The following is a 12,338-nucleotide window of genomic DNA, read 5'->3' on the forward strand; positions in this document are numbered from 1 at the left end:
AATGATTATCGTGACAACATCAAGAAATAACTATAAATTCATTCCCCGGTGTATTAGTTATCATGACTATATTAACAAACAACTGTAAATTCATTCCCCAGTGTATTGGTAATCATGACTCAATTAACAAATAAATGTATATTCATTCCCCATTATAATGGTTATCATGAATCTGTTAACAAACAACTGTAAATTCATTCCTCAATGTATTTGTTTTAATGACTACATTAACAACCAACTGTAAATTCATTCCACAGTGTATTAGTTTTCATGACTATATTAACAATCAATTTTATATTCATTTCCCACTGCATTGGGTATCATGACTCTATTAACAAACAAATTTAAATTCAATCCCCAGTCTATTAGTTATGATGACGATATTAAAAAACAAATGTAAATCCATTGCCCAGTGCATTGGTTATCATGACTCTATTAACAAACAACTGTAAATTCATTCCCCAGTGTATGAGTTATCATAACAATATTAACAAACAACTGTAATTCCATTCCACAGTGTATTGTTGATCATGACTCTTTTAACAATCAACTGTAAGTTCATTCCCCAGTGTATTGGTTATCATGACGATATTAACAAACAACTGTGAATTCATTCCCCAGTGTATTATTTTTCATGACTATATTAACAATCAATTTTATATTCATTTCCCACTGCATTGGTTATCATGACTCTATTAACAAACAAATTTAAATTCAATCCCCAGTCTATTGGTTATGATGACGATATTAAAAAACAACTGTAAATCCGTTTCCCATTGCATTAGATATCATGATTATATTAACAAACAACTGTAAATTCATTCCCCAGTGTAATGATTATCGTGACAACATCAAGACACAACTGTAACTTCATTCCCCAGTGTATTGGTGATCATGACTCAATTAACAAACACATGTAAATTCATTTCCCATTGTATGGTTATCATGACTCTATTTACAAACAACTGTAAATTCATTCCCCAGTGTATTGGTTATCATGACGATCTCAACAATCAACTGTCAATTCATTTCCCAGTGCATTGGTTATCATGCCTCTGTTAAAAAACAAATGTAAATTCATTCCCCAGTGTATTGTTTATCATAACTCTGTTAACAATCAACTGTAAATTAATTCCCCAGTGTATGAGTTGTTATGACGATATTAACAAACAACTGTAAATTCATTCCCCATTGTAATGATTATCGTGACAACATCAAGAAATAACTGTAAATTCATTCCCCGGTGTATTAGTTATCATGACTATATTAACAAACAACTGTAAATTCATTCCCCAGTGTATTGGTAATCATGACTCAATTAACAAATAAATGTATATTCATTCCCCATTATAATGGTTATCATGAATCTGTTAACAAACAACTGTAAATTCATTCCTCAATGTATTTGTTTTAATGACTACATTAACAACCAACTGTAAATTCATTCCACAGTGTATTGGGTATCATGACTATATTAACAAACAACTGTAAAATCATTCCCTAGTGTATTGGTTATCATGACTATATAAACAAACAACTTTCAATCCCTTCCCCAGTGTATTGGTTACAATGACTCTATTAACAAATAACTGGAAATTCATTCCCCAGTGTACTGGTTATCATGACAATATTAACAATCAAATCAAAATTAATTCCCCAGTGCATTATTTTCCATGACTATATTGACAAACAACCGTTAATTCATTCCCCATTGTATTTGTTATCATGCCTCTATTAACAATCAACTGTAAATTCATTCCCCAGTGTATTGGTAATCATGACTCAATTAACAAATAAATGTATATTCATTCCCCATTGTAATTGTTATCATGAATCTATTAACAATCAACTGTAAATTCATTCCGCAGTCTTATGGTTATTAAGACGATTTTAACAATCACCTGCAAATTCATTCCCCAGTGTACTGGTTATCATGATTGTATTAAAAAACAAATGTACATTCATTCCCCAGAGAATTGGTTGTGATGCCTATATTAACAATCAACTGTAAATTCGTTCCCCCAGTGTACTGGATATCATGACAAAATTAACAAACAACTGTAAACCAATTACACAATGTTTTGGTTATCATGACTATGTTAACAAACAACTGTAAATTCATTCCGCAGTCTATTGGTTATTATGAGGATTTTAACAATCACCTGTAAATTCATTCCCCGGTGCACTGGTTATCATGACTAAATTAACAAACAATTGTAAATTCATTCCCCACTGTATTGGTTATCATGACGATATTAACAAACAACTGCAAACCAATTACACTGTGTATTGATTATCATGACCAGATAACAAACAACTGTAAAACCATTACCCAGTTTATTGGTCTTCATGACTATATCAACAAACAAATGTAAATCCATTCCCCATTGTATTGGTTATCATGGCTCGATTATCAAACAACTGTAAATTCATTCCCCATTGTATTGGTTATCATGACTCTAATAACAATAAACTGTAAATTCATTCCCCAGTGCATTGGGCATCATGACTCTATTTACAAACAACTGTAAATTCAATCCCCAGTGTATTGGTTGTCATGACTATATTAACAATCAATTGTAAATTTATTCCCCAGTGTATTGGTAATCATGACTCTATCAACAAACAAACGTAAATTCATTCCCCATTGTATTGCTTTTCATGACAAGATTAACAATCAACTGTGAATTCATTCCACAGTGTATTGTTGATCAAGACTCTTTTAACAATTAACTATAAGTTCATTCCCCACTGTATTGGTTATCATGACGATATTAACAAACAACTGTGAATTCATTCCCCAGTGTATTAGTTTTCATGACTACATCAACAAACAACTGTAAATTAATTCCACAGTGTATTAGTTTTCATGACTATATTAACAATCAATTTTATATTCATTTCCCACTGCATTGGGTATCATGACTCTATTAACAAATAACTGTAAATTCATTCCCCAGTGTATTAGTTATTATGACGACATTAACAAACAACTGTAAAACCATTGCCCAGTGTATTAGATATCATGATTATATTCACAAACAACTGTAATTCCATTCCACATTGTATTGGTGAACATGATTCTATTAACAACCAACTGTCAATTCCTTCCCCAGTATTTTGGTTATCATGACTTTGTTAACAAACAAATGTCGATTCATTCCCCAAAGTTTTGGTTATGATGATTCGATAAACAAAAAACTGTGAATTCATTCCCCAGTGTGTTGGTTATCATAACTATATAAACAAACAACAGTAAATCCATTCACCAGTGTATTGGTTATCAACACTCTATGAACAAACAGCTGTAAATTCATTCCCCAGTGTATTGGTTATTATGACTATATCAACAAACAACCGTAATTTCATTCCCCATTGTATTGGTTGTCATGGCTCTACCAATAAACAACGGTAAAATCATTCCCCAGTGTATTGGTTATCATGATTGTTTTAACAATCAACTGTAAATTCATTTCCCAGTGTATTGGTTATCAGGACGATATCAACAAACAACTGTGAATTGATTCCATAGTCTATTGGTTATCAGGACTCCACTAACAATCAACTGTAAATTCATTTCCCAGTGCATTGGTTATCATGAATATATCAACAAACAACTGTAAATTCATTCCCCAGTGTATTAGATATCATCATTATATTAACAAACAACTGTAAATTCATTCCCCAGTGTATGAGTTATCATAACAATATTAACAAACAAATTTAAATTCAATCCCCAGTCTATTAGTTATGATGACGATATTAAAAAACAACTGTAAATCCATTGCCCATTGCATTAGATATCATGATTATATTAACAAACAACTGTAAATTCATTCCCCAGTGTAATGATTATCGTGACTACATCAAGAAACAATTGTAAATTAATTCCCCAGTGTAATGATTATCGTGACTACATCAAGAAACAACTGTAAATTCATTCCCCAGTGTATGAGTTATCATGACAATATTAGCAAACAAATATAATTCCATTCCACAGTGTATTGTTGATCAAGACTCTTTTAACAATCAACTGTAAGTTCATTCCCCAGTGTATTGGCTATCATGACGATATTAACAAACAACTGTAATTCCATTCCACAGTGTATTGGTGAACATGACTCTATTAACAACCAACTGTCAATTCCTTCCCCAGTATTTTGGTTATCATGACTATGTTAACAAACAAATGTCGATTCATTCCCCAGAGTTTTGGTTATGATGACTCGATAAACAAAAAACTGTAAATTCATTCCCCAGTGTGTTGGTTATCATAACTATATAAATAAACATCATTAAATCCATTCACCGGTGTATTGGTTATCAAGACTCTATGAACAAACAGCTGTAAATTCATTCCCCAGTGTATTGGTTATCATGACAATATTAACAATCAACTGTAAATGCATTCCTCATTATATTAGTTATCATGAACATATCTACGAACAACTGTAAATTCATTCCCCATTGTATTGGTTATCATGACTCTTTGAACAAACCACTGTAAATTCATTCCCAAGTGTATTAGTTATCATGACTATGTCAACAACCAACCGTAATTTCATTCCCCATTGTATTGGTTATCATGGCTCTACCAACAAACAACGGTAAAATCATTCCCCAGTGTATTGGTTATCACGAATGTTTTAACAATCAACTGTAAATTAATTTCCCAGTGTATTGGTTATCAGGACGATATCAACAATCAACTGAGAATTGATTCCACAGTCTATTGGTTATCATGACTACATTAACAATCAACTGTAAATTAATTCCCCAGTGCATTGGTTATCAGGACTCCACTAACAATCAACTGTAAATACATTCCCCAGTGTATTATTTATCAAACGTCTGTTAACAATTAACTGGAAATTAATTCCCCAGTGTATGAGTTATGATGACTCTATTCACAAACAACTGTAAATTCATTCCCCAGTGTATTATTTATCATGACACTATCAACAAACAAATTTAAATTCATTCCCCAGTGTATTAGTTATTATGGCGATATTAACAAACAACTGTAAATCCATTGCCCAGTGTATTAGATATCATGACTATATTAGCAAGCAACTGTAATTTCATTCCCGCTCGTATTGGTTATCAAGAATCTATTAACAAACCACTGTCCATACATTCACCAGTGTATTGGTTATCATGAATATTTTAACAAACAACTGTAATTTCATTCCCCACTGTATTGGTTGTCATGACGATATAATCAATCAACTGTAAATTCATTCCCCAGTGTATTTGTTACAATGACTATATTAACAAACAACTCTAATTTAATTCCCCACTGCATTGGTTATCATGACGATATAATCAATCAACTGTAAATTAATTCCCCAGTGTATTGGTTATCATGACTCTATTAATGAACAACTATAAATTCGTTCCCCAGTGTGTTGGTTATCATGACGATATTGACAAACAACTGTAAATTCATTCCCCAGCGGATTTGTTGTCATGACTCTGTTAACAGACAACTGTAAATCCATTCCCCAGTGTATTTGTTATCATGACTATATTAACAAACAACATTAAATTCATTCCCCAGTGTATTGGCAATCATGACTCGATGGGAAATAACTATAAATTCATTCCTCAGTGATTTGGTTATCACGACTATATTGACAAACAACTGTAAATTCATTCCCCCTCGTATTGGTTATCATGACTATATTAACAATCAACTTTAAATTCATTCCCCAGTGTATTGGCAATCATGACTCTATGGGAAATAATTATAAATTCATTCCTCAGTGATTTGGTTATCATGACTATATTGACAAACAACTGTAAATTCATTCCCCCTCGTATTGGTTATCATGACTATATTAACAAACAACTGTAAATTCATTCTCCAGTGTATTTGTTCCAATGACTGTATTAACAAACAACTGTAAATTAATTTCCCAGTGTATTGGTTATCACGACTGTGAAAGCAATCAAATGTAAATTCATTCCCCAGTGTGTTGGTTATCATGACTCTGTTAACAAACAACTTGAAATTCATTCACCAGTGTAGTGGTTATCATGACGATATGAACAAACAACTGTAAATTGATTCCCCGGTGTATTGGTTATCATGAATATGTGAACAAACAACTGTAAATTCACTCCCCAGTGTTTTGGTAATCATGACTATATTTACGGACAACTGTAAATCCATTCCCCAGTTTATTGGTTATTATGATTCTGTTGTCAATCAATTGTAAATTTATTCCCCAGTGTTTTCGTTATCATGACATATGAACAAACAAACGTGAATTCATTCCCCATTGTATTGGTTATCATGACGCTATTAACAAACCACAGTAAATTCATTCCACAGTGTATTGGTTATCATGAATATATTAACAATCAAATGTAAATTCATTCCCCACTGTATTGGCTGTCATGACTCTATCAACAAACAACTGTAACTTCATTCCCCAGTGCATTGGTTAACATGATTATATTCACAAACAACTGTAAATTCATTCCCCAGTGGATTTGTTGCCATGACTCAGTTAACATACGACTGTAAATCATTTCCCCAGTGTATTGGTTATCATGACTATATTAACAAACAACTGTAAATTCATTCCCAATGTATTTGCTTTCATCACTATATTAACAATCAAACGGAAAATGCATTCCCCAGTGTATTGGTAATCATGACTCTGTGAGAAACAACTGTAAATTAATTCCCCAGTGTATTGGTTATAATGAATCTTTTCACCAACAACTGTCAATTCATTCCCAAGTGGATTTGTTATCATGACTATATTAAGAAACAACTGTAAAATCATTCCCCAGTGTATTTGTTAGAATGACTATATTAACGAACAACTGTAAATTCATTCCCCATGTATTGGTTATCATGACTATATTAACAAACAACTGTAAATTCATTCCCAATGTATTTGCTATCATCACTGTATCAGCAAACAACTGTAAATTAATTCACCGGTGTATTGGCTGGCATGACTCTATTAAGAAACAACTGTAAATTCATTCCCCAGTATATTGGTTGTCATGACTATATTAACAAACAAGTGTAAGTTTATTCCTCAGTGTATTGGTAATCATGACTCTTTTAACAAACAACTGTAAATTTATTCCGCACTCTATTGGTTAGAATGACTATATCAACAAACCACTGTAAATACATTCCACAGTGAACAAACAACGGTAAATTCATTCCCCTGTGTCGTGGTTATCATGGCAATACTAAGAAACAACTGTAAATTCATTCCCCAATGTATTGGTTATCATGACTATATTAAGAAATAACTGTATATTCATTCCCCAGTGTATTTGTTATAATGACTAATTTAACGAACAACTGTAAATTCATTCACCAGTGAAAATGTTATAATGACTCTATTGACAAAAAACAGTAATTTCATACCCCAGTGTATTGGTTATCAGGACTATATTAACAAACAACTGAACATTCATTCGCCAATGTATTTGTTATCATGATTATCTTAACAAAAAATTGTAAATCCATTTCCCAGTGCATCAGTTATCATGACTTTCTTAACAAACAACTATAAATTCATTCCCCAGTGTATTGGTTATCATGATTATCTTAACGACAACTATAACTTCATTCGCCAGCGTATTGGTTATCATGACGACATAAACAAACAACTGCAATTTCATTCACCAGTGTATTTGTTATCATTACTATCTTAACAAACAACTGTACGTTCATTCCCCAGTGCATTGATTATCATAACAATATTAACAAACAGATGTAATTTCATTCCTCACTGTATTGGTTATTATGACTATATTAACAAACAAATGTAAATTCAATTCCTAATTTATTGGAAATCATGTCAATATTAATAATCCACAGTAAATTATTTCCCCAGTGTATTGGTTATCATGACCATTTTAACAAACAACTACAAATTCCTTCCCCAGTGTATTGGTTATAATGACTCTTTTCACCAACAAATGTCAATTCATTCCCAAGTGGATTTGTTATCATGACTATATTAAGAAACAACTGTAAAATCATTCCCCAATGTATTGGTTATCATGACTATATTAAGCAATAACTGCAAATTTAATCCCCATGTATTGGTTATCATGACTATATTAACAAACATCTGTAAATTCATTCCCAAAGTATTTGCTATCATCACTATATCAGCAAACAACTGTAAATTAAATCAACGGTGTATTGGTTGGCATGACTCTGTTAAGAAACAACTGTAAATTCATTCCCCAGTATATTGGTTATCATGACTATATTAACAAACAACTGTAAATTCATTCCCCAGTGTATTGGTTATCATGAATATATTAACAAACAACTGTAAATTCATTCCCCAGTGTATTGGTTATCATGACTCTGTTAACAAACAACTGTAAATTCATTCCCCAGTGTTTTGGTTATCATGACTCTGTTAACAAACAACTGGAAATTCATTCCCCAGAGTATTGGTTATCATGGCTCAATGAACAAACAACTTTAAATTCATTCCCCAGTGTATTGGTAATCATGACTCTATGAGAAACAACTGAAAATTCATTCACCGGTGTACTGGTTAGAATGACTCTATTAGGAAACAACTGTAAATTCTTTCCCCAGCATATTGGTTATCATGACAATATTAACAAATAACTGCAATTTCATTCACCAGTGTATTTGTTATAATAACTATATTAACGAACAACTGTAAATTCATTCAACAGTGCATTTGTTATCATGATTTTATTAACTAACAACTGTAAATCCATTTTCCAGTGCATTGGTTATCATGACGACATGAACAAACAACTGCAATTTCATTCCCCAGTGTATTTGTTATCATGACAATATTAACAAACAACTGTATGTTCATTCCCCAGTCTATTGGTTATCATGACAATAATAACAAACAGCTGCAAATTAATTCCTCAGTGTATTGGTTATTATGACAATATTTACAAAGCACTGTAAATTCATTCCCCAATGTATTTGTTATCATGATTATCTGAACAAACAAATGTAAATTCATTTCCCAGTGTACTCGTTTTCATGATGTTATCAACAAGCAGCTGTAAATCCATTCCACAGTGTATTGAATATCATGACTATATTAACAAACAACTGTAAATTCATTCCCCAGTGTATTGGTTATCATGACTCTGTTAACAAACAACTGTAAATTCATTCCCCAGTGTTTTGGTTATCATGACTCTGTTAACAAACAACTGGAAATTCATTCCCCAGAGTATTGGTTATCATGGCTCAATGAACAAACAACTTTAAATTCATTCCCCAGTGTATTGGTAATCATGACTCTATGAGAAACAACTGAAAATTCATTCACCGGTGTACTGGTTAGAATGACTCTATTAGGAAACAACTGTAAATTCTTTCCCCAGCATATTGGTTATCATGACAATATTAACAAATAACTGCAATTTCATTCACCAGTGTATTTGTTATAATAACTATATTAACGAACAACTGTAAATTCATTCAACAGTGCATTTGTTATCATGATTATATTAACTAACAACTGTAAATCCATTTTCCAGTGCATTGGTTATCATGACGACATTAACAAACAACTGCAATTTCATTCCCCAGTGTATTTGTTATCATGACAATATTAACAAACAACTGTATGTTCATTCCCCAGTCTATTGGTTATCATGACAATAATAACAAACAGCTGCAAATTAATTCCTCAGTGTATTGGTTATTATGACAATATTTACAAAGCACTGTAAATTCATTCCCCAATGTATTTGTTATCATGATTATCTGAACAAACAAATGTAAATTCATTTCCCAGTGTACTCGTTTTCATGATGTTATCAACAAGCAGCTGTAAATCCATTCCACAGTGTATTGAATATCATGACTATATTAACAAACAACTGTAAATTCATTTCTCAGTGTATTGGTTATCATGACTATTTCAACAAACAACTGTAAATTCATTCCCCAGTGTATTGGTTATCATGACTCTGTGAACAAACAACTGGAAATTCATTCCCCTGTGTATTGGCTGTAATGATTATATTCACAATCAACTGTAAATTCATTCCCCAGTGGAATTGTTGTCATGACTCTGTTAACATACAACTGTAAATCCATTCCCCAGTATACTAGTTATGATGACCATATCAACAAACAACTGTAAATTCATTCCCCAGTGTATTTGTTACAATGACAATATGAACAAACAACTGGAAATTGATTTCCCACTGTATTGGTTATCAAGGCTCTGTCAACAAACAACTTTAAATTCATTCGCCAGTGTATTGGTTATTATCACGATATGAACAAACAACTGTAAATTCATTCCCCAGTGTATTGGTTATCATGATTATATTAACAAACAATTGTAACTTCATTCCCCAGTGCATTGGTTATCATGACTCTATGAACAGACAACTGTAAATTCATTCTTCAGTGTTTTGGTTATCATGACTATTTTAACAAACAACTGTAAATTCATTCCCAAGAGTATTGGTTTTCATGACTATTTTAACAAATAACTGTAAATCCACTCTCCAGTGTATTGTTAATTATTACTCTATTGACAAACAACTGTAAATTGATTTCCCAGTGTATTGATTATCATGGCTATATTAACAATCAACTATAAATTCATTCCCCAGTGTATTAGTTTTCATGACGATATTGACAAACAACTGTAAATTCATTCCCCAGTGTATTGGTTGTCATGAAGCTGTTAACAAACAACTGTAAATTCATAATCAACTGTAAATTCATTCCCCGGTGGATTTGTTGTCATGACTCTCTTAACATGCAACCATAAATCCATTCCCCAATGTGTTAGTTATCACGACTATATACACAATCGTAAGTTCATTCCCCAGTGTATTGGATACAATGACAATAAAAACAAACAACTGTAAATTCATTCCCCAGTGTATTGGTAGTCATGACTATATGAGAAACAACTGTAATTTCATTCCCCAGTGTATTGGTTATCATGTCTATATTCGCCAACAAATGTCAATTCATTCCCCAGTGGATTTTGTTATCATGACTATGTCAACAAACAACTATAAATTCTTTCCCCGGTGTATTGGTTTGCGTGAGTCTATTGAGAAACAACTGTAAATTCATTCCCCAGTATATTGGCTATCATGAATATATTTACAAACAACTGTAAATGTATTCCTCAGTGTTTTGGTTATCATTGACTATGTTAACAATCAACTGTAAATTGATTCCCCAGTGTATTGGTAATCATGACTCTTTTAACAAACAACTATAAATTTATTCCCCAGTCTCTTGGTTATAATGACTATGCCAACAAACCACTGCAAATTCATACCACAGTGTATTGGTTATCATGACTACATTAACAAACAACTGTAATTTCTTTCACCAGTGTATTTGTTATCATGACAATATTAACAAACGTCAATAAGTTCATTCCCCAGTGTATTGATTGTCATGACAATATTAACAAAGCACTGTAAATTCATTCCCAAATGTATTTGTTATCATGACTATATGAACAAATAAATGTAAATTATTTTCCTAATTTATTGGTTCTCATGACAATATAAACAAACAACTGTAAATTCAATCCCCCGTGTCTTGGTTGTCATGACTACTTTCACAAACAACTGTAAATCCACTCCGCAGTGTATTTGTTATCATGACGATATGAACAACTGTAAATTCATTCAACAGTGCATTTGTTATCATGATTATATAAACTAACAACTGTAAATCCATTTTCCAGTGCATTGGTTATCATGACGACATTAACAAACAACTGCAATTTCATTCACCAGTGTATTTGTTATCATGACAATATTAACAAACAACTGTAAGTTCATTCCCCAGTGTATTGGTTATCATGAATATATTAACAAACAACTGTAAATTCATTCCCCAGTGTATTGGTTATCATGACTCTGTTAACAAACAACTGTAAATTCATTCCCCAGTGTTTTGGTTATCATGACTCTGTTAACAAACAACTGGAAATTCATTCCCCAGAGTATTGGTTATCATGGCTCAATGAACAAAAAACTTTAAATTCATTCCCCAGTGTATTGGTAATCATGACTCTATGAGAAACAACTGAAAATTCATTCACCGGTGTACTGGTTAGAATGACTCTATTAGGAAACAACTGTAAATTCTTTCCCCAGCATATTGGTTATCATGACAATATTAACAAATAACTGCAATTTCATTCACCAGTGTATTTGTTATAATAACTATATTAACGAACAACTGTAAATTCATTCAACAGTGCATTTGTTATCATGATTTTATTAACTAACAACTGTAAATCCATTTTCCAGTGCATTGGTTATCATGACGACATGAACAAACAACTGCAATT

Source organism: Heptranchias perlo, unplaced genomic scaffold, assembly GCF_035084215.1.
Source record: "Heptranchias perlo isolate sHepPer1 unplaced genomic scaffold, sHepPer1.hap1 HAP1_SCAFFOLD_47, whole genome shotgun sequence".
In the NCBI taxonomy this organism is placed as follows: Eukaryota; Metazoa; Chordata; class Chondrichthyes; order Hexanchiformes; family Hexanchidae; genus Heptranchias; species Heptranchias perlo.